Source organism: Tenrec ecaudatus, chromosome 10 (genome assembly GCF_050624435.1).
Source record: "Tenrec ecaudatus isolate mTenEca1 chromosome 10, mTenEca1.hap1, whole genome shotgun sequence".
In the NCBI taxonomy this organism is placed as follows: domain Eukaryota; kingdom Metazoa; phylum Chordata; class Mammalia; order Afrosoricida; family Tenrecidae; genus Tenrec; species Tenrec ecaudatus.
This window is the reverse complement of record NC_134539.1, coordinates 39,526,868-39,549,145: the sequence shown is the minus strand read 5'-3', so window position 1 is coordinate 39,549,145 and position 22,278 is coordinate 39,526,868. Positions and strand designations below refer to the sequence as shown.

The following is a 22,278-nucleotide window of genomic DNA, read 5'->3' as shown; positions in this document are numbered from 1 at the left end:
ATAACCATCGACAGTGAATCAGACGAAGAACGTTACATCAAGATTGGAGGTATGCTTTTAACACTATGCAGATGATACAACCTTGCTTGCTGAAAGTGAGGAGGACTTGAAGCACTTGCAGATGAAGATAAAAAATTACAGGCAAAGAATGTACAGATGTGCTTTATACAATTGATGTATGTATATGTATGGGCTGTGATAAGAGTTGTATGAGCCCCTAATAAAACATTTAAAACAAAACAAAAAAAACTAAAGCACAAAAAAATAAGTGCCCCGGTGATGAGCAACATAAAAAAAAACTCAATGAAAAAGGAAACCAAAAGTCTCACAGATGGTCCAATAACTGGCATCATAATAAAGGGAGACGTTATCAAGGGTGTGGTAATAGTACCTTCTAGAAAAATGAATACCCCACGAATATCCAAGAGCTGAAGATTAAAGACATCATCTCAAATGTCCTAACTAAGTACCCTTGAAAGGGAATGGCTACACGTCATTAACATCATCCCTCTGATAGATTACATAATAGCTGTCACCCACCAGAGAGGACACATTTATTAAAGGGAGCCACAGCCAGAAGGAAGCCCTATAGCCGAGTCTAAAATTGGGGGATGATATTCTTAGGCAACTTGAGAGACCACTACCGGTGTCGGATAATACACGAACGTGATCCCATGGGTTTCCATTTTGGAAAATGGATCAGAGTCTGCATAAAAGAGATGACGGACAAACCAGTGTAAAATGAACGTGTAGATGGGGCGGGAGGAGGGCTTTTCCAGATGAGTCATTCAAACACTGCATGTCTTCAGCTGTATTCAACTTATACATCATTGAAATATATGAGGGTGTACCTCCTCAAAAAAGGAATTTTTTTTCAAAGCTATGTATTTAATTTTTTTAGAAAACAACCTTCTCACCTTCAAACTACTCTCCATCACACTTAATACATTTGTCAAATCTGTGATTCCATTATTGGAAACATTTGTCAAACTCATTTGTTTGGATGGCTGACAGCATCTCCCTCATTTTTTTCTTCATGTCTTTGTCATCAAATCACTGTCCTTTCATGCCCCTGGTATTTGCATTTGGGAAACAAAAAGAAGTCAAGAGAAGCATGCTGATTTTTGCCAAAAACTGGTGCCCTCAGATGACTGCATGAGCAGGTGCATTGTCTTGGTGGTAAAAACCAGTCCCCTGTCTGCTACAAATCAGGCCTTTTCTGCTGCACCTGGTTATGCTATCCTTCCAGAATCTCAAAACGGAAAGCTCGATTAACAGTGTGACCTGGTGGAAGGAACTCCAAATGCACTATGAGTCGGCGTTTTTGTCCCTTTGGGAAGTTGACAGACGCCCAGACTGAGGTTTGTCATCAATTGACATCTCACCTTTTGTGAAACAAGAAAACCACTCATACACTGAATTTTTCCAATAGCTGCTCTTCTTGTAAGCTGTGTTCAACATCACAACAGTTTTTGCTGCATTTTTCCTGAGAAGGAAACAACTTTTCACAGCCACACACTGTCACCTAAATCAGCCATCACAAAAAATGAGTTCAGGTGCAATTCCTTTTATTAAAAAATTCACTGTGGCCAGAGAGACCTTCCCAGTAGACACCACTGGGTGCACTAATTCAGAGTGAGTTGTTCGATGCTCACCTACAGGAGAAAATGCATACTACAATCCACTAGGCAGAGCTTTTTTTCTCGTTTTCTTTAGGGGCGGGGGGGAGGGAGGTGTCCCCCCCCCTAGTATGTATATACACACACAAGTTAAAGTAGTAGTAACTGCCTCCTAAGGTTGTTGTGTGGACAGCAACAACAGCAACAAGTCACCATTGAATAGATTCTGACTCATAATTGTTCAGTAGGAGCAAGGGAAACCCTTTGGGTTTCTGAGACAGTAAATCTTTCCCAGAGCAGACCATTCCTATTTCACCTGCAGGCTAGCTGGTGGGTTTGAACCAGGGAAAGAGATAGAGATATATCAAGAAGTAAAGAGGAGAGTAGTTGGCAAATAGTTAGTCGCTAGGTGATGCAAAAACTCTGTGCTTGACTACTACCCAACAGCTGGCAATCCAACCCACTCAGCAGCTCCGTGGAAGAAAGGCCTCACAATGTTCTTTCATAAAGGAAATGCTGTGAGGCAGGGTCAACTCCGCAACACATGGGCGGGCATGAATCAGAATGAACTTGACAATGCATTTGGTTTTGGTGTTTGGGTGGTAGACAATTGGTGTATAGTTTTGCAATTCTAGGCACCAAGAGTCTATTTCAATTCACAGCGTTTTCTAGACTGTAATCTCTACCAGAGAAGATAGCCAGATCTTTCTCCTGTGGAGCTACTTGAAAGATTCAAATCATCAGCCTGGGTTAGCGGTCAAGCACTTCACCTTGGGGTATTGTTTGGTAGCAGAACAGGAACCAGGGGTTGTTCCTTTATATGTCAAGCCCAGCCTACCCTACCCTACCCTAAACCCCAATCCCTCAGCCCTTTACAGGAAGCTGGAAGCCAATAAAGGCTAAAGGACATGCGCTACTTCAGGCCCTTGAGCCAGGTGGGCAGTACGCATAGGTAGGCAGTACACCTGGGTGGGCCCAACTAGGACAGGTGGGCTTAATCCTGCCAATGGGGTCAACCAGTACCATCGACCACACCTCCCTGAAACGCCCTAAAGGTCAGAACCTGGAGGCCATGGCTCTTTTCCCCCAGCTCTCCTACACCTTCCACTCTGTCCTGCCACAGTCTTCGACCTCAGGCCGCCACGGGTGGATGTGCACTCCCCGAGGGTGCGTGTGTTCAGTTACTGTAAATCCAGCCTGAAACTTTTCCCCTCTATAAAAGCCCACTTGGATCACAAACCAGACTTCAGCGTGAATTCTTTCTCGTGGGAAGCCAAGGACCGAGGGATTTCTCATCCGTGAAACCTAACAGAATCAGTACTCCTTTGGTGCAGAGTAAGTAAGCATTCAGTAAAGATGAGCTACTTCAAACTTGACCACAGACACTCCTGCTAATGTAGGAACATGATCCCTGCCCTGCAAATACATTATTATTGTGAAGAAGCAAACCAGGCATTTAGAGGCTTTTCCAATTCCATTAAGAAAGCGCCAACATATATTAGGTACAAAGAGCAAATTCTTCGGCTCACATTATGATTGAATGCAGGCTCAATTGAGATGCCTCCTAGTGGGGACTAAAAACTCATTTTTATCCCTCTGATTGTCTTTGAAAACGGTCCTACAACGTGGGATGGAAACAAGACAAAGAGCGGGTGGCCCAAACAAGTTACATTTTCCGAGCACAAAGGATGCTCCTTGTTTTTAAATTCCAGGAACGTGATACACTGTGGGACTGCCTTCCATTCGCACTGCATTCCATTAAACCCGGAGAGCCCGTTATGCGGAGTGCTCCTTTCATTATCCGTAGAGCACAAAAAAATAAGTTGATTTTCAAGCTACAAATGCTTTCTTTTTAATCAAGCTTCTGCCAGAGTGGAGCTTAAGTTCAAGAGTTGTTATTACTTTAAAAAATCTTTTAACAACACAAATCACTATGGTTTCTAAGCACTCTATTGCTTCCAAATCATGTTAACATGTACATTCTGAGACGCTGGTGTGGGACCAAATCTTTTAAATCTAAATGAGAAAGAAAACAAAGTTCAGTGACTATGGATAAAAGAACAAGTGTTGGGAATGCCCTAATCTTCAATATTTCCAATTATTTTAAAGATTGTTTATACAAACAGCACGAACATATTTTCTGTATGTTTATTTTCAGATTACTGCTTCTAAAAGGTACAAAAACGTCTTTATTGGAGATTTGCATGTAGGAAGATTTTTTTTTAAGTTATAGGAATAAGGTCTTCACGGTAAGAACAAACAAATAAGCACTTTCTTACCTCTAGCGAATTTTATAGAAAACTTGAAGGTTCCAAGAGTAGTCTTTAAACGAGTAACCTAAGGTCTACTATCCAGGTCAATGGTCAAATGCATAGCTTTTTAAAAAAATTCAAAATGTACTCTATTTCATTGTTCCATATAATGTTTGGCTGACACTGAACATTGGATCGTTTTAAACCCTCTCTTGGGGTGCTATCTAAGGTTCCCATTTTATCTGCTTCTTTCATCCTTTCTATGATAAGCCTGAGGAATTGTCACCGTGCTTCTACTGAAACACTGCAAAGGGCAGCTGTAACGGAACGCCTTCTCTTAAAGCGACCTGCACCCTCCAAAGTGTAGCTCTGAAAAAAGAATTTCCAAGCAGGATCAAAGGTTTCCAGCTATGTTCTCCGTAAGTCTTACTTTTCCCTGCCGTATTCCACCCTGAGATTCCTACAGTCACCAGAGATCAGCTCTTTTGATTGTATGACGCTTCCTGTAAGACCCGGAATGAATGAAATCTTTCTCTTCATTCTCCTTAGATTAATTAAGAAGTTGGGGACTTCAAGATTCTTAACTCCTGAGTGTAAAAGGAAATTGTGGCATCTACAAACTGCTACCTTGGCTATGTTATAGCCAGGACCCCTACTGCTCCTTGTCTATAAGAAGAATATTGCTATCATCAATTCCTCTGGATGCTCAGAGCCACCTGGACAGAGTCTCCTGCCTGGAATCCTGAAGAGCATACCTGCAGGCCTAGGACGCCTCCCCCGCAGCAGTCCTTCTCACCGCCATCCAAGTCAAAAAGTAACCCAAGTATTGAGAGAAGAGAAGAAGAAAGACATAGGACTTTTCAGAGCTGTAATAGAAGATTCGAGGCTATGTCTATAAAATATCATGTCACCACTACTCGGGGTTTGGGAAAAGTGTGTAGGCCATTTAGCAGAATCAGGTCACTTTGGTAATCATGCTGTGTAATGATGAGGAGATGGGCGGGGCCATATCAGACTTCCTCTGGCTTCTCTAATACCAAGAGGCAAAGGTGAGACATGCCTTCACCCTCCCTCCTTCTTTACCCTCTTCTGACACCAACCATGTTTCTCTCTAATTCTATGCTGAGATCAATAACTCATTACAAGGCAGGGGAGGGTATCAAGTAATTCTGTAGGTCGCCACAGTCACAATCAGTAACAGTAACTAGTCATTGTTCCTCAGCAACACCTCTCCTCAGCCTAAAGCCAAGTGTCTCTCTGGTTCTCAATCTCTCAGCCACACAGTTCCTTGGCCTCGGCCTCCGTGGACCAGAAAGCCTGTCACGGTGCTTCACAGTCCCGTCATCTCGGCACTCTAGTCTCTGGTTTCCTTGGCTCACGATTCCTTGCCTTGATCTTGGTCGTGGCCTGGTTCCTTTGCTCTGCCCCATAGTCTTCATGCAACGTCTCTGTGCCTCTCATCTGAGCTTCAGTCACTTCTGAATGAGGTCTCTAATGAGTTCTTCTTCTGATGCTCTGGGATTCCCTCTCTTCCTGCCCACGTGGCTCAGCCTTAAAACCAAGGAGGTGGCAACTAAAACTGGCCAATCCTCTCTATGAGTGTGATACTCCCTATTTGCTCACTCACCACCAACCATTTGGTGAGAGAGAGACATGGATGGAAGAGCCATATTAAGAAACTTCACTCCATCACACATGTCCAATGCTTTTAATTACCAAGACCTTCTTGTGTTGCCCTCATCCATGTCCTTGGCATCAACCTCACTCTGTCCGTGTCTTTCTTTCTTTGTTTTTTGCCCTAGAAAACTTCTGGTCTACAACATGGAACGCATCTCACCTTACCCCCAGCTTAGCCTCTGGAATAGACAGTTGAACCCATGTACACTGGTTCCTTTTTCTATACTGACCTCCCACCCTCTTCCATTTCCATTGACGAATACTCCTTGATGCGGGTAGTTTAGAAGGGCAATACAAAGCACAATCAGAGGGCTTGCTACTGGGCTCGTTAGTGTTAAGTCTATTTGGCACCTCAGTGGTAGAGCCGTGTCGATGGGTTAAGAGTGGATCCAACATACTGCAATATTGGGTAATTGAGTATATAGACAAGGACAATGGGACTGAGCAGGACAATGGGTTGTTGTAATGAATTGTGCTGAGTGTTGCAACTGCCCTCGTGTTTAAGTTCGCTTTGCCTTGGTAGTGATGTTGAAATGCCAAGTAGCTGTTGACATTGGTCCTGCTCTGGCCGTAGAATCGCTGAGTAAATGGGAAAGATTGGGCCTTCTATGGTACTTACATAATCTGGGGCCAATTTGAGAGTGAAGGGGTGGAGTTCAGCCTGCCAATCAGGTCACAGCTTGCTGATGTCATTTGGAGGTGCTATGTAGATAATTAGCTCGCTGGAATCGGGACATACATCCTCTCTGTAAGACATTTCTGATGACAAGCCTGAGGGAGCTATGCTAATGTAGCCACAGCCCTAAAGCTGGAGGAGCCACGTGGAGACCCCTGTCATCACTGAGATGCTTCCACTGCCCTGGATCCAAAAGACTTTCCACCCACTGGCCTGCGATCTTCCTGCACTGGGCATTATTGCGCCAGGTTGCATGAGTCTGAAGAGCACTTTCTAGATTGGTATCAAACATATGGGCTAATATCGGACTTATGGACTTAATCTGGACTGGGTTGGGATGTTTTCTCAAGATACAATTGCTCTTTGATATAAAAGTCTCTCTTACACATTTATGAGTGTTTATGAATTTGTTTCTCCAGTCAACCCCAACTAACACACCTCCTGAAAGCCTCTTTGAAAGCACATAAAACAAAGAGTGATATGAAATACATAAACTCTCAGTTTAAAAAAAGTAATACATTTTCTATTTACTTAATTTTAAAATGGACACGCAAAAAGCCATGAATGCATTCATGTGTAAACATGTAGACACTTAAAAAATAGTCTCTCCACTTTCTGGATGCCTTCCTCCAGGTAACTGACTACTAGTCTACCTGATTCATATGCTTATGCCACATGTTTGCATAAACATACATCGTGTTGTGCTTATTTTTCATTTTGACTAACGGCATCTTTATTATTCTAAAACTTGCCTTTCTCACATAATCTGTCTTGGAGCACTTCAAACATCAGTACAACTATATTTGCCTTATTCTTTAAAACTGCTGCATACTTGGTTCTCTATGAATGCAGAACTCACACTTTACTCAACTAATTGCCAATTGATAGATTGTGCTCTTAGTAAAAAGGTTGTGGTGGACATTTTTCTACTTACAATGCCCACATCTGAATATCTCCCTCAGAGAGATCCCGAGAATTGCCCTGAAAATTACATATTTAATTTTTTATTAGCTACTGCCAGATTGTCACTCAAAAAGACTATACTAATTTACACAACAAGCAACAAAATATAAATGGTCCTTCCAGTCCTCTATGACTTCACAACTATCAATATTTTATGAGTTTTCTAATATTTTGGATGAAAAAAAGTCTCATTGTTATTATTTGCATTTTCTTGATCACTAGTGATGTTGAGCGTCTTTTCTTCGGCTTACAGGGCATTTGCATTTCTTCAGAGTCACATAACCTTCTTACTCTACATGTTCTATTAGGAATTCTTTCTGCAAAAAAGCACATATGAAAGCACTAAATTTTTAGAGGAAGGATGGGGCAATAAATTCAGAAAATAGAGACAAGCTTTATAGACAACTGTATCTTGCATCATTCATTAATGAATAGTGTCCCCAGAGCTATTAGCTGAAGTTAACATGAGTCATTATTGCCAGTGATTGAGATTCTATGTACTAGCCCTGTATATGTTTCATTTCATAATGCTTCCAATGACTTTTAACAAATTACTTAACTCCTCTGTGGCTTTCATGTGAACACGGAGATAGGAGCATTATCTACCAGAGAGAGTCACTGTGGGGATTAAGTGAGTTTGATGTATCTATGGCTTTTAGACTAGGGCACAGCACATTGTAAGTGCTGTGTAATAATAAATAATGATGATTGTTATTTTCAGGAGGAAGATTATGCAAAGAACTCTACACATGCAGAGTTAAGCTGGAGTTATATAAGCAATAACCGCTTAAAAACAAAGACTCATATGTGAGGAATTCTTGCTATGTGAATGAAGATGACAGTGGTGAGTAATGGCTTGAAATCTCCCAAGAGAGGTCAGAAAAGAAAAAGTCTACCTGGTGTTACTAACCAGCAGCCTTGACTCTGTTGTCTTGCTGTGGGTGTAGGTGAATGGGAGGGTACAAAGAGGGCACACTGGGACAGAGTGTCCTCGCAGAGGATGTTCGAAGCAGGGAGATCCACGAACATGAAAACCAAACTCCTTGAGGATGACCTGAGAGTTAAGAGTTCTTCATAGAAATTGTCAAGAGTGAGACAAGACCTAGCCAAGTGCTGGGAATTGTACAGGAATAGTACAGGATGAAAACAGGAGAGGAGGGGTGATCGAGTCAATCTTCTTGAAATTATTTTCCTCTCTTTTATGAGTCAGTGGATAATAAAAGCCTGAAAAACAAACACAGTCCCTTAATCCCATTCCAATTTATGGTAGCCCTCCCTGTATGACAGAAGAGAACTGCTCCATAGGGTTTCTGGGACTGTGGATGTGGATGGGAACAGACAGTCTCATCTTGCTCCCCAGGGGTGGTTTACAGGTTTGAACCGCCACCTTGCTGTTAGAAGCCAAGCTCACAGCCGCTGAGTTGATTCCTACTCATGGCAACCTTCTATAGGTTTTCTAAGACTGGAAACTTTTTGGATAATGAGCAGGCTTAAATGCAAAGAAGGGAAGGAGATCCGAACTGGAGACTGAGTGGGAACTTCTATAATCTAGATGAACTATGTCAAAACTATCATTAACTTCATTAATGTAACAGGCATGATATTCAATAAGCTCTCTGACTCCGGGTCTCTGATCATTCTGCAGATGATACTAAGTATCTGCTCATCATACTAGACTCTTGGGTTCAAAGACATAGACCAACTGTTAGGTATCGGCCATGTGTGCAGATAGGTGCCCTGGTGTCACACCGGCTAAATACATGCTTAACTTTCAACCAAAAGGTTGGCCTTTGGTACCTACCAAGTCTCTTTGTTGGAGAACAACCTAGAGGTCTGCATTCTCAACTATTAGAGCCAGGGAAATGTTCTCACATGGGGTTGCTTTGAGTTGAAACGCATTCTGCCTTTATCAACAAATGAGTCCAGGGATTTCAGGGTTGCGCCAGTAAAGGGGTATGACCACAAGGTGGCAGTGTATCAAAAGAAGCTACTTACTGGGGCCAACAAGTTGACAGCTGTGGCCTGCAAGGGCAGTCCCTTACTTCAGAACACAGGGCCATCAAGTTGATTTGCACGGATAGGGACCCTATAGGATAGGACGAAACGGCTGCTGTGGATTTCCACCGATGCTGGTTTCTAACTGCTGACCTTGCAGCCAGCAGCCCAGCATACAACCGATGACACCCCCAGAGCTCCGCACTCCAAAAGACCCTCAAAATTCAAGCAACCTTTAATAGAGCAGGGGACCCCAAAAGGAGAGCAAGGCAAGAGAGCACGGGAACCCCAACCGTGAAGGGAAGCGGAGAGGCGGCATTGCATCTAGGCAGTGTCCTTCAGTGGCAAGGTGAAGAGTTTGGGTCAGAAAACTCCGCAGGAAAGCAGCTGCCTAGAGTACTTTATATTCGCTATGGTCAGCAGAGTTGGGGCACAGCTTCACCAGGTATGCAAGGCAGGCCATCTTTTGTTGTTGATGATGTTGGGGGCCTCGAGTTATCCCGACTCTCGGTGTACAGCAGACCGAAACACTGCCCAGCCCTGTGCCATCCTCCTCGTCGTTGCTATGTGTAAAGTCTCCCGTTGCCTAAAAATCTGCTAAAACTGTAAAAATCAAGAGGCCTCTGTAAGTAGTTAAAAAGGGGGGGGGGTGTGACATTAATGAGAAAACAAGAATTTGTACTCGTTTATTTTTCTAAACCAGGACGGGAAATCATGGTGATAGATGCCACCCGGCAAGCTAAGAGACCCACAATGAGAGGTCTGTTGTTCTAGTCTACGTTTTACATCTATAGAAAAATGGCTCTTTTTCTCTTTAAAATTCTGTCTGAATCCTTTGGTTTGACACATTATCTGAATTATCTCTGGAGCCTCATCCTGGCATTGTGACCTTCTGCACTTGTCATGTTTGTGTTATTAATTTTAGTTATAAGATTAATTTTGAGTTCCAAATCTGTACGATTATAAAATTATATCAGCAGCAGGAACTGTAGCCATTTCTTTGCCAGATTGAATCAGGTGAGTGGGAGGAGAGCAAGAAGCAGGTTCTGAACTTAAACATGGCAATTCATGGTTGTCGCAAGCCACCGAGTGCCCTTTCTTCTACTGAGAGGATGCATCTCTGTGAAGATTAAAAGAGACGTATGCGATATTTCCTCACAATAATAGTTCATACTTTCGAGTGCATACTATGTGCCAGAAACTCAGCAAAGTGCATTATTCGGACCATTTAATTTAATCCTCCAAACAATCATGTGGGGTAGAATTATTATGTGCACCATTTTACATTTGAATGACTTAGAGAAGTCAAATAGCCTGTCCCAAGTTCCAAAGATAGTATGTATAGTCCATCGAGTTTCAAAACCAGCACCACCTCCAAAATTAAAGTTAATCACTGTTTTATATACCACTATTTTCTGTTTTATTGGCTTCTAATATCAGGTCAGCACACAAAAATGTTTTAGCCTTTATATAAATTCTGAGTCTAAATAGTTCTCTGATGAATACCGATTTTTCTTACTGGGCTAGCTATCGCTGAGTGAATCACGGTGCTAACACTCTGCGTACAGTTCGATGCATTCTCTCAGCAGGTGCACGTTGTTGGTGGGGTCACCGAGCAGGCTCCAAGTCACGGCGACCCTGCGTGCAGCAGAGGCAAACACTGCCAGGCCTGCGCCATCCGCGCAGGTGTGGTTACGCGGGAGACCACGGTCGCAACCACTGTGTCAACCCATCTTGTCAAGGGTCTGGCTCGCTTTCGAGGACCCGCTACTTGACGAAGCATGAGGTCCTTTTCCAGGGACTAGTCCCTCCCGATTACACGTCCAAAGCATGTGAGACAAGCCTCACCACCCTCCCTTCTCAGGTCATTTCTGACTCTTGCTGACCCTCTAACGCCGAGCAGAGCTGTCCCTGAGATTTTCTGAGACTAGAACTCTTTCCAGGAGTAGAAAGCCTCGTCTTTCTCCTGCTCGCTTCCCACAGACGTGCTCGGTTTGATTCCTGTGTATTCCATTGGTCAAGGTGCATGTGGACCTTTACTGTTTTGTGGTTGAAAACAAATATATTTTCAATGAAAAAATCATTGGTGTAACAAAACTGTTTCACGTGATGCCCAGTTTTATTTTTATCTGCAAGGCCATGTTTTTAATTACAAAGATCCTTCCTCTTTGTTTCCAACTTTCAAACTCTAGTCACCGATAAGTATCAATGCATTTTGATTGCGTAGTTCACTGATTTCTGACTGAAGATCTGGTAGAATTTTTCAATTTCTTCATCACTGGATTAGTGGCTAGTACATACATGTTTATAATCATTTTAACTTGTGTCCTGGCAGGTGTATGGATATTAACTAATCGCAGACCACATTTTAGTTCAAAACTGTTCTTAACGTGTTCTTTGGTCTTTTGGATGATGGACAACCACATGGTGTAAGGCCAATCTCATTTTAAAGGGAAGGAAAATGAACTGCCCAATGCCACACAGCCACTTAGTAGAGAACATATTGGAACCCAATTCTATTAGGCTCTGGTGTCAATGAACTGAAGATCAATGCTACAGTATCATGACGGCACATCTTATTTAAAAGTGAAATTTTAACAGCAGCACAAAAAGCATAAATTGTATATACTCAAAACGATCACTGAAAAGCTCTTTAATCACAGAAAACTTACCATGCCTGGGTGTATTTCCATTCTACATTGGAGACCAATAAGCTCAACACTGGAAATGTTTCCTCCAGGATTGGAACAGATTGCTATTTTTTCAATTCAGCACAGATGAAATAGCTTATGTTTAGAGGCCATGTTTCTGAAAAGTAAGTATCTGAACACAAGAATCATTTCCAGCTGGATAGAATGTTCATACTATAAGATGTAAATAGAAACTGAAGTCAACTGGCTGGATAGCAGAGTACTGGCTCCCATTCCATGCTCTCTCGGGGCATAGCGCCATTACGTGAAATGGTTCACCTGGACTAGTCAATTTTTACCATTTTTTTGGAGCCCATATAATGTTTGTGTTTCGCTGCTCCATACTGTGAAGTTGCATTAGAGGCCAGAGGAAATGGAGCCATCCTCAGGATGTCATGCAGGTTATCAGTCCCACAGTGACAGTTTTGTCATCACTACTGCAGGTCCTTTAGTGTTAACTAACTCTGAAGCTCACTTCCCCTTTCATAGCCCCACAGCTGAGACTTCTCTTCCATAGAACTTCACACACGTTGCTCTTGACCGTAAATCCACATGAGCAGAAGCAATGTTTGTCTTGCTAACTACTTTATCCCAGAGGCCAGTCGAAGACCTGGAACACAAGTGTTGGACTGTTAACTGCGAGCTCCAAGGTTCAAGCCCACCAGCTTCTCCATGGGAGAAAGTTAAGGCTGCAAACTCCTTTACTGGAGACCCATGAATGGGCCGGACACCCACCAGCAGCTCAGAGATCCCTGAGTAGGCTGGACATCCGGAGCAGAGCTCTTGGCTTCACTTGGCAGTGGATCCCGAGCTGAGTTAGTTTCTGGGAACATCCCCCTGCCAACCCCAAACATCAGAAATACAGCCAGTGTGACTCTGAACAACAACAAAAAAGAATTATGTCCAGATTGTTTATAATTTCTCCGTACCGATCCTCAAAACAACCAATAAAATCCCAGTTACCAAAGGGGAAAAATGTAGAATTTCACCAAAAGTAGAACAAATTTTATGAAATGAGTATATAAATAGAAAAAGTATTTTTAAAATATATTTACCGCCTTTAAAACACGACCGAGTCACTTGGAGTCAGAAATGATAGGATGGCAATGGGTTTGGTTTCCTTGTTTTCTAATAAAAAAATAAAGAAATGATTATGTTCCCTTTAAAGTTAGACTCTTGCTGCAACGTCAGCCCAACAGGTTATTTGTGGGTACATTTCACTCAGTTTGACCCTCTCTATTTGGAATTATTAGATATGCTAAAAACAAACAAAACTCAAACTCACTGCCATCGAGTCAATTCCAACTTATAGCAACCATAAAGATGCGCAGAAATGTCCCTGTGGATTGTGGAGACTGTAACTTTTTATGGGAATAAAAAGTATCTTCTTTCTCCCTCAGAGTGGCTAGTGGTTTTGAACTGCTGACTATGCAATTAACACCCAATTCATAAACATTAGACCTACCAAATATGCCTAGCTTTTTATTATGGAAAAAAAAACATTCAAAAGCGGTTGTGGCCTCAGAAGTGCAATTGTGTGTGTTTCATGGGCCCGACCTTTACCTAGTTGCTCAAAGCTGCCCCTATAAAATAATAATTGTAACTAACATTTCTTAAGTACAAATTGTGGGGCAGGCATTGCTTAAGTGCTTTATACTATTAGTCTTATTTGACATTCCTGAACATTCTGTAAGGTAGCAGCTGTAAATTTCAGAGTTTAATCCTGTTCAAGATTGAACAGCTAAAAAGCAGAAAGTACAGCTGGAGTTTAACCCAAGAACATTGGTTCCCAAAGTCTGGGTTTGTAACTGTGCTTTATATTTTCCTATAGGATGGTCATGCTCAAAGTGACCCCTTGTGTAAAGAATTCAGCACAATGTCTTTTGGAAAGGGGCTCTCGGAAAGCATTAGCTCTGATTGCCAAGAATGACAATAATCATAATATTTAACCTGTTCTGCATTCAGCAGAACACGGTGACCATAGTGTGCATGGTGCCTAGATCGCCCTCAGCCTTCAGGTTCTATCACCCCTGCAGCTGTCAAGAATGTTGGTGACTGGTGGCTGGAGACTAAGACACTGTTCCCTGATGAAGAAGCATGGACAAAGGTTCACGTCCTCTCCAGGGCAAGCCCATTCCAACGACTGATAGATGAGGGAGGCAGGAAAGCGCTATCCCTTGATCTTAATTTGGTTCAACTCTGAAAGGTCCTCCTCAGGCTAACGCTCCTGGTTAAGCTGGCAGAGTCCTCTGGCCCTGACCCTTTGCTTTATCCTATTTCCCACACCCCCTTTTGGGGCCACCCAGCAGCACATAGCGCACTAAATGTCTCACACTCCGTGTTTCACAGAGGGCCACTTTCTGGAGAACTTGAGCAATTACAATACCAAAAGACTCCACAGCAGTGACTAAAATCTTTGCTTCTCACAGTGAAGCATGCCCTCTATTTCTTTAGAGCAGGAAAGCAGACTCTCCGATGAGGGCGTGCTCTTCATTCTGTCCCTGTCTGTTATGTTCTGATCAAAGCATCTCTCTTGATATATAACTTTCCCGATCTGCCATTTTTCAAAGGTCTTTTAACATTTCAATTTATTAATTGCAAACCGACTAAAATATGTGTTACCTAGTGAGTATAGAGTCCATTTATTTACTTTCACATTTGTTTTGTTTCTAGTAATTTTTGTTGTTCTTGAGACAATTTATAGCAAAAACCTTCACTAGTTCAAGTTTCTACCTGTATGAGTCCGTACTTTTGAATGCATTTTTTGAGGTGTGTAACCATCCTCAGCCTCTTTTTCTGAGTTGTCCCCCCCCCCATTTACATGCATTCATTGTCCCTAAGGTTCGCGTCTAATTGTTCAATTCCTTCTATCAACTTGATCCCATATAAACCCAGTGCTGTGTAGTCTAAAAACACAATAGGATGCAGTAGAATTGCTCCATAAGGTTCTCAGGGTTTTATTCTCCATGAGAGCAAACTACATATCTTTCTCCTTAGGAGTGACTGGTAGATTGAAACCACTGAACTTTTGGTCAGCCAAGCACTTGATCACTCCATTATCAGGGCTTTTTTGATCTCATATAGAAAGATCTTAAAAGAACATAATGCTTAAGGGAGACATTCTTGTCTATTTAAGCTAAACTGCTATTTAGGTTTAAGAAAGCTTGAGGAATATTTTTATTTAAGATTTCATGACTATCTCAGTGCAATAGTTTCAGAGATTCATCCAGGCTCCATGGCTCCAGAAATGCTTAATCCTATGAATTTTTTTTCCTATGAAAATTTTAAATTCTGTTTGACTCTTTCCTCCTTTTGATGAAGATTCTTCCATGGCATCTTTCTTGGTCTGGGTTCTCAAAAGAAGCAAAACCAGTGACACATGTATGTATGGATAGAGATAAATTTATATCAATAAAATGGCTCACAGGGTTGCAGAAGAAGGCAAGTCCAAGTCCAGGTAAGTTCCACACCTGTAGATCAGATGTGAAGCTGGAGGTTTTTCCTGACTTGAGTAGCTTCAAAACCCAATGAGCCCAAGATCAGCAAAAAAGACCACAGGCTGGTGACTGCAGAGACAAATGAATCCCAGGTTAGCAGGACAGGCTTGTGATTAGAAAGGCGAGTAAATCAAAGCTGGACAGTCAGAGGGCAGGCCTCTGAGGAGGACCAAGACCAGCAGGCAGCATGGCAGGCCATTGGCCAAAGTTCAAAGAACCAGTGGCAGATGAACCTGATGCAAGATCCAGACCCAGCAAAAAGAAAAGCAAGTTTTTCCAAAGCATCTCTATATTGAAAGGAGCTCACACCCCCTAAGAAGCTTCCTTTGAATTCTTTCAGGGCTGTGACTAGGGAAAGGGGGCGTATTCCGCCCTAACCTTATCCCATTCTGGAGGCGTACAGCTGATTGGCTTTGGTGACATGGTGGTAGGTCAGGTTGTGGGGAATTACTAGTGTTAACTGTCAAACTGGTGGGAATGCTGACCCAACCAAGTTAACACAAAACCTCGACTCTCAGAACATCTTTGATAAACACGCTCAACCATGCTGAAAACCGTCCGGTTCTAGTTTCTTGGCAAATGAGGCAGTTGCTCACGGAGACAACTAGCTTTGTGTTCCACTTTCTCCTTCTCCTCCTCCTCCTCTTGAATCTCCTTTCTGTTGTTCCAGGTGAATAGGGACTAATTGTACCTTGGATGGCTGCTTTTAAGACATCCTACACAACACAATGTTCTAGAAAACAGAACAGAAACACTAAACACATAATAAACCAATTGAGTGGGATTTTTTTTGAACCATGATCCTAAATCCCCATACTAAGAAACTAAATGCCATGAGGTATCAATTTATGTATTTTGACTGAAAATAGACAAAAATATAAAACATGCCAATATTAGTTTCCAAGAAAATATATAATTTGTTTTTAATTTAAAATACCCCTACATCTTTATTTGGTCCCAGAAATGGAATAGCAACCTCAAAATAATCTAGATTTAACATATGCACAAGCAAATATGAATGTCTCATAATAGGAACTTTAAAACTCAAGCTGTTAAACACATAGTGGGTGACGATCTTGTAATTTCCCTAAATTTGATGGGGACAATATAGTCACTACTTTCAGTTAATCCCTGGTTGAGCCCAAGAGAGGCAGCGATTTTACAGCTGCTGTGTCTCAGTTGCCCTTCTATCTACCAAGTGTCCATCAGTCATCCAGCCTTATAGGCTATGCAAAGAGTCATACATAGGACCACAGGATTAACCAAGGGGGAAGTCCTTGGGTTTCAATACCAGATACAATAGTGCCATGAGCTACTCTTTTCTGGCTGATGGATTAAATGTGTCAACCCAGGCTCTAGCAAGTGGTATCATCTCACTTGACAATTGCACAAGTATGATTAGAATATTAATTTCAAGTCACCTTTTATTGACATTATGCTAGGCGGGGGGAAAGCCTGTGGTTTGTTTTTTTTTTATCTACACCCAAATGCTTCCACATACAACAATAAAGTTATTTTAGACTAATTGGCTAACCAAATATGTAACATACTGAAGTGATACTAACAAAGCAGAAACATAAGAGGAAAAAAAGAGCAAACACAAGCTGTTATCTGCAAACTGCAAACCATGGAGAAAATGAGTAGACGTTTGCCCATGATGAAATCCCCAGGCTCTTCTATTTGGGTATGATTCGGTCTATTTTTCATAGTGATAAAAATTTAAATTCGAGGACTCAAGAAACATTTTGCAAAGAAGTCCCACATGTAAAGTATTTTCCATACCCCCAATGAAGCTCTTGGGAGGAATCATTAGTTTGTCGCGGCTCCTTGCCAATAAGTCAATTACAAGTCATGGCAACCGCAAGTGTACAGAGTAGAAGAGATCCATCGAGTTTTCAAGGCCTTGCAACCTGTCTCGGGTGAGGGTCAGATTCCCACCCTTTTGGCTGGCAGACCAGCACTTACCATTTGTGTCACTTAGGACATGTTTGGAAGAAAGATGAGGCTTTGACTCTCACAATGTGCTCGTCTCAGGAACGCCCCGGGGCAGTTAGACTGCCCTACAGAGTTGTGTGGGTTGAAATGGACTCGATGGCTCTGAGTTTGGATTTGATTTGAAAGCACAAGTTTAAGTCTCTGCAAACATGCTGGAAAAAACTTTCCTCCCTTTCTAATCAGAGAAAGGGACTGTCACGCCGTGTACTCGTGACTCAAGATTTCTTAAAGCCCAGCCTTCCCACAACACCACTCATGTTTCTACAGAGCCTTGCTGAATCAGGAAGGTGATTTACTGAAAGAGCAGGAGTTTACCACAGCAACTAACAGAAACCTCTTCTCTCAACCAAGTCCAGCAAACTCAGCTGTGCTGACGCCCTATTCCTACACAGAACAAACCAGAACCAGCAGCTGTATTTTCATCGGCAGCTACTTTCATGATTCAAATGGCCCTCGTTCCTCAGTTAGATTTTCTGGGGCTGCTGAACAATCTTTCCATATTGTCTGCAACTTGACTGGGGCAGAAAGGCATGGTATAGATAGAGGCATACACATAGAAGTGTACATAGGTAAATACATTAATCCACAAAAATAGAGGTATTGCCCTAGGTACATGTATTTGTACGGCAATACACTGAGGTAGTGGATGGACTTCAGGCCTCTGCTCATAGCCTCCTTCAATACAAGAACACTTTGTTCTAACTAATCGGCAGTCTGAGATGTTCACCCTCCTGACACAATCGCAGAAGAAAAAAGGGGTGCATAAGCAAATGTGGTGAAGAAAGTGAGTGGTGCCTGGCTATTAAAAGATATTGCATCTGGGGTCTTAAAGGCTTGAAGTTAAACAAGCGGTCGTCAGGCTGAGAAGCAACAAGCCCACATGGAAGAAGCACACCACCGGTTTGATCATGAGGAGTCATTGGGACTGGGAAATAGATCTTTAAATTTAAAAAAAATTTTAGATATAGGTAACTGATTAGACCTGTAATACAGCAAAATGTTAACAGCTATTTGTATCTGGGGATTATTAGCTATTTACCAAGTTTCAACTTAGTACATTTTCAGCTGAGACCAAAACTTCAGTCGTGGTGCAATATATCACTTTTACTCCCCTCCCCCCCTACTGCTGAAGAACTAAGTTTACAAAGGCACAACATGGATGTTAATTTGATAGATAACTCTTACTTACCAGCATTCAGCTGAATGCAAATAATTCAGGAACAAGTGGCTTGAATGGACCTTAGAATGCATATGAATGCTTACGCCAGGAGGAAAATAAAAGCAATCAAAGCATTTTTATTTTTAATTGAAAGCTTTTGATATGCTGTGATTTACATGATCTTTATTGAACATTGCTACCTTAATTTAAATGAGAACCATCCTGTCCCTACAAAAGACATCACGTTTGGTATAGAATCCTGAAGGGGGGGCGCTTAGTGGGGGGGGGGTGGATATCCTCAGCAAGATGGACTGACAAAGTGGCAGTAACCAAGGATTCGAACACTACAGGAATGGTGAGGATGGCGCAGGACTGGACAGGGTGTAAACGTGTTGTGCGTTGGGGTGCAAGGAGTTGGAGCCGACTCAATGATACCTAACAGCAGCAGCATTCATGCATTTGTTGGAAAGTTTATCATCCTGTTTTACGGCCGATGCGCGCACTCCCTGCCTTCAGTCGATGCCAACTCATTGCAACCCCCTAGAACGGGAAGAAGTGCCCCTGTGGGTTTCTGAGACTTGAACTCTTCACGGGAGCAGACCGCCGCACGTGCCCACAGGGAGCGGCTGTTGGTTTCAGACTGCTAACCTTGCGGTTAGCAACCCAGATCCCATAATATTCTTCCTAGGTGGCTTCCCAGCAAGGTTGTAGTTTTAGGTTTAACATTTAATTCTTTGGATAAATTGGAGTTCGTTGTTGTGTGTGATGTGAAGTATAGGTACAGTTTTGTTTTTCTGCAGGCATATATCCAGTTTTGCGAGCCGCGTTTTTAAAACAAGGCTTTCTGCTCCACCGAATGGACTTCTAGCCCATTGAAGAACTATGTTGGATGCCCGCCCGGCATCTATGAGGAGACAGCGTGGAGGGCTTTGTCTCTGAGCCGCTCTGAAAGCTGGGGCTGCTATGGCCCAGTGGCCCAGGAGGTTGAAGCTTTGAAGGCAGCGCAGCGCATGCAGCGGCGACTGCAGCCCGGAGTCACAAGCGACAGCGGCGAGCAGAACTACAGCGAATGGGAATCCCGTTCTGCTTCCAGAAGTGGAAGTGCTCCTGGATCTGGGAAATCGGCAAGGCATACCTCTGCACGGTCTCACTCCAAGGAAGATTCCAGGCGTTCCAGATCAAAGTCCCGGTCCAGATCTGAATAATCTAGGTCTAGGTCTAGGTGCAGAAGAAGTTCACAAGATCAAGGCCTCGGTCTCATTGCCAAGCATAGTCATCGCGTAGCAGGTGTTATGGTCGAGACTATAGCAGGAGGCATGGCCACAGTCCTCCCACGTCTACTCCCAGGCATTCTGTTGGGAATCGGGAAAACCCTGAACCCAACTGTTGTCTTGGAGAGTTTGGGTTAAGCTTATACACCACAGAAAGAGACCTTAGAGACGTGTCCTCTAAATATGGCCCCGTTGCTGATGTGTCTAGTGTGCATGACTAGCAGTCTAGGCGTTCAAGAGGATTTGCCTTTACATATTTTGAAAATGTAGGTGAGGCCAAGCTAAAGAGCGTGCCACGGGAATGGAGCTTGATGGCTGCAGGATCAGAGTTGATTTCTCCATTACAAAAAGACCACACACCCCAGCGCCTGGCATTTATATGGGCAGTTCACGCCGTGAGGACTACTGTACAGACCATACGGAGGAGGAGGAGATGGAAGAGGAGGAGGGACAGCCGCTCAAGACCGGGAGCAAATTTATAGAAGACGTCACCGTCCCCTACTGTAGTCGTGGAGGGTACAGATCACGTCCCTCCTCGCAGCTACTAAACCATGAAGTTGAAGACTTTCTGAAACATGCCCTAGAGTTGGGATATTGATTGTGGGCAATATCTTTTTTATTGTCTCCTGTGAAAAAGTGAACAGTGCCTAGTGACGGAGTTAGATGGCTTTTACACCTTTAAGGATGACTACTTTTAGAGGAGCTGAAATGCTGGTTTCATTCTGCATTTGTGTAGTTTGGGCTTTGTTCAAAGTTAAGTGTTTTCAGATAAGTATGTTTTTGCATGTATTTGTTTACAGTCTAAATTTTGACTGCTAAGAAGCTTCTATTGTACTAAACTTCATTCAGAGGGTTTTTCTACTGAATCCAGGGTATTCTGAAAATCAAAGCCTGTGTTGTAAATTGCTACCAAATGGCCCCCCAAAAAGTGAAAATAGTATGATTTTTCTTTCTAGCATTTCAAGACTTAGCAGACCTGCTCGGAGTAAATTGTTGGTCGTAAAGTTTAAAAGAAATACCCATTTGTCCTCGAGTTCATTGAAAGTATGTTGTCAAAGACAAGGAGTAGGGTTGTTGTCAACTTTTCTCTGAGTGTTTGGTTTTCTTCTCCAGTGTGACCAGCAAGTCTTCTTAGTGTCTGACTTCTTTGTCTGTGTTGCGTGAGTCTGAAGAGGACCTTATAGATTGGTATCAGACATATGGACCTATGAACTTGATCTGGACTGGGCTGGGATGTTTTCTAAATATTCGATTGCTCTTGTATATCAACCTCTTTCTTATACACAGAAGAGGGTTTCTACGGATTTGTTTCTCTAGTCAACCCAGACTAACACAGCTCTTTTCTTATGTAATGGGTCTAGTTAAGCTTTCTGTGTTCATATGGGTAGTTGCTGTGCTTCTACAAATTTGTTCATTTCATCTAAGTTTGCAAATTTTTGGAATACAATTTTTCATAGTATCTGATTGTCTTGATCTCTCTTGATTCACTTGCAATGTGATTAATTTAATTTTTTATTTGGTTGTTTACTTCCTAAAGTTTTCTTTTTGTCAATCTACCCAGTGGTTTGCCTATTTGATTGATCCATTCAAAGAATGAACTTCTGGCTTAGTTATTTTTTCCATTATTTCCCCTTATTTCTGACCTTTATTAGTTGCTTTGGGGAGGGGGCAGGAAGGAAGGGCTAGTTTCTGTCTTCTTTACTTTTCTTTTTCTATTTCTTCAAATTTGCAGTTTAAGTTAATGATTTCAAATCTTCTTTTTAAATTCAAGCATTTATTGCTATACATCTTCCACTAAATACAGTTTCTGCTGTGTCCCACAGGTTTTGATATGTTGTGTTTTTATTTTTGTTTGATTCTAGAAAAATTTTTATTTTACTTTTGATTTCTTCAATGCTCTAATAACTTTTAGTAGTATATTGTTTAGTTTCATGTATTTAACTTTTTAATTATTTTTTCTGTTGTTCATTTCTACCTGCATACCTTTATGGTCAGAGAAGATGCTTTGAACAATTAAAAAATTTTAATTTGGTGACTTTTGTATGTACTAGCCCATGGTCTATTTGGATAATTATTCATGTGTGCTAGAGAACAATGTGTATTGTTCTGATCTTGATCGGGTGTTCTAAATATGTTTATCAGGTCCAATTAGCTCATGATTTTATTTAATTTTTCAATATCCTTGGTGATCTTTTTAGATGTTCTTTTCATGTAATTGAAAGTAGTGTATTCATTTCATGGGATTATGTGGAATTGTCTATTTCACTTTTCATATGAGTCAGTATTTGTTTTATGTATTTTGGTGCATTACTGTTAGACGTATATATTTATAATAGTAATGTCTTCTTGCTAGATTGTTTTTATTATTATGTAATGTCCTTCTTTATCTCTTGTAATAGAGTTTTATTTCAAGTCCATTTTGTCCTTAAAATCTATAGACAACTAAAACAAAACAACAAGAAGAAAAATAATCTAATCACAAAA

The 22,278-nt window shown here is 41.9% G+C and overlaps 1 pseudogene; it reads left to right on the top strand.

Annotated features, from left to right (window-relative positions):
• Positions 1-19,533: 19,533 nt before the first annotated feature.
• Positions 19,534-20,392, top strand: LOC142458489 (transformer-2 protein homolog beta pseudogene; annotated as a pseudogene).
• Positions 20,393-22,278: the final 1,886 nt, after the last annotated feature.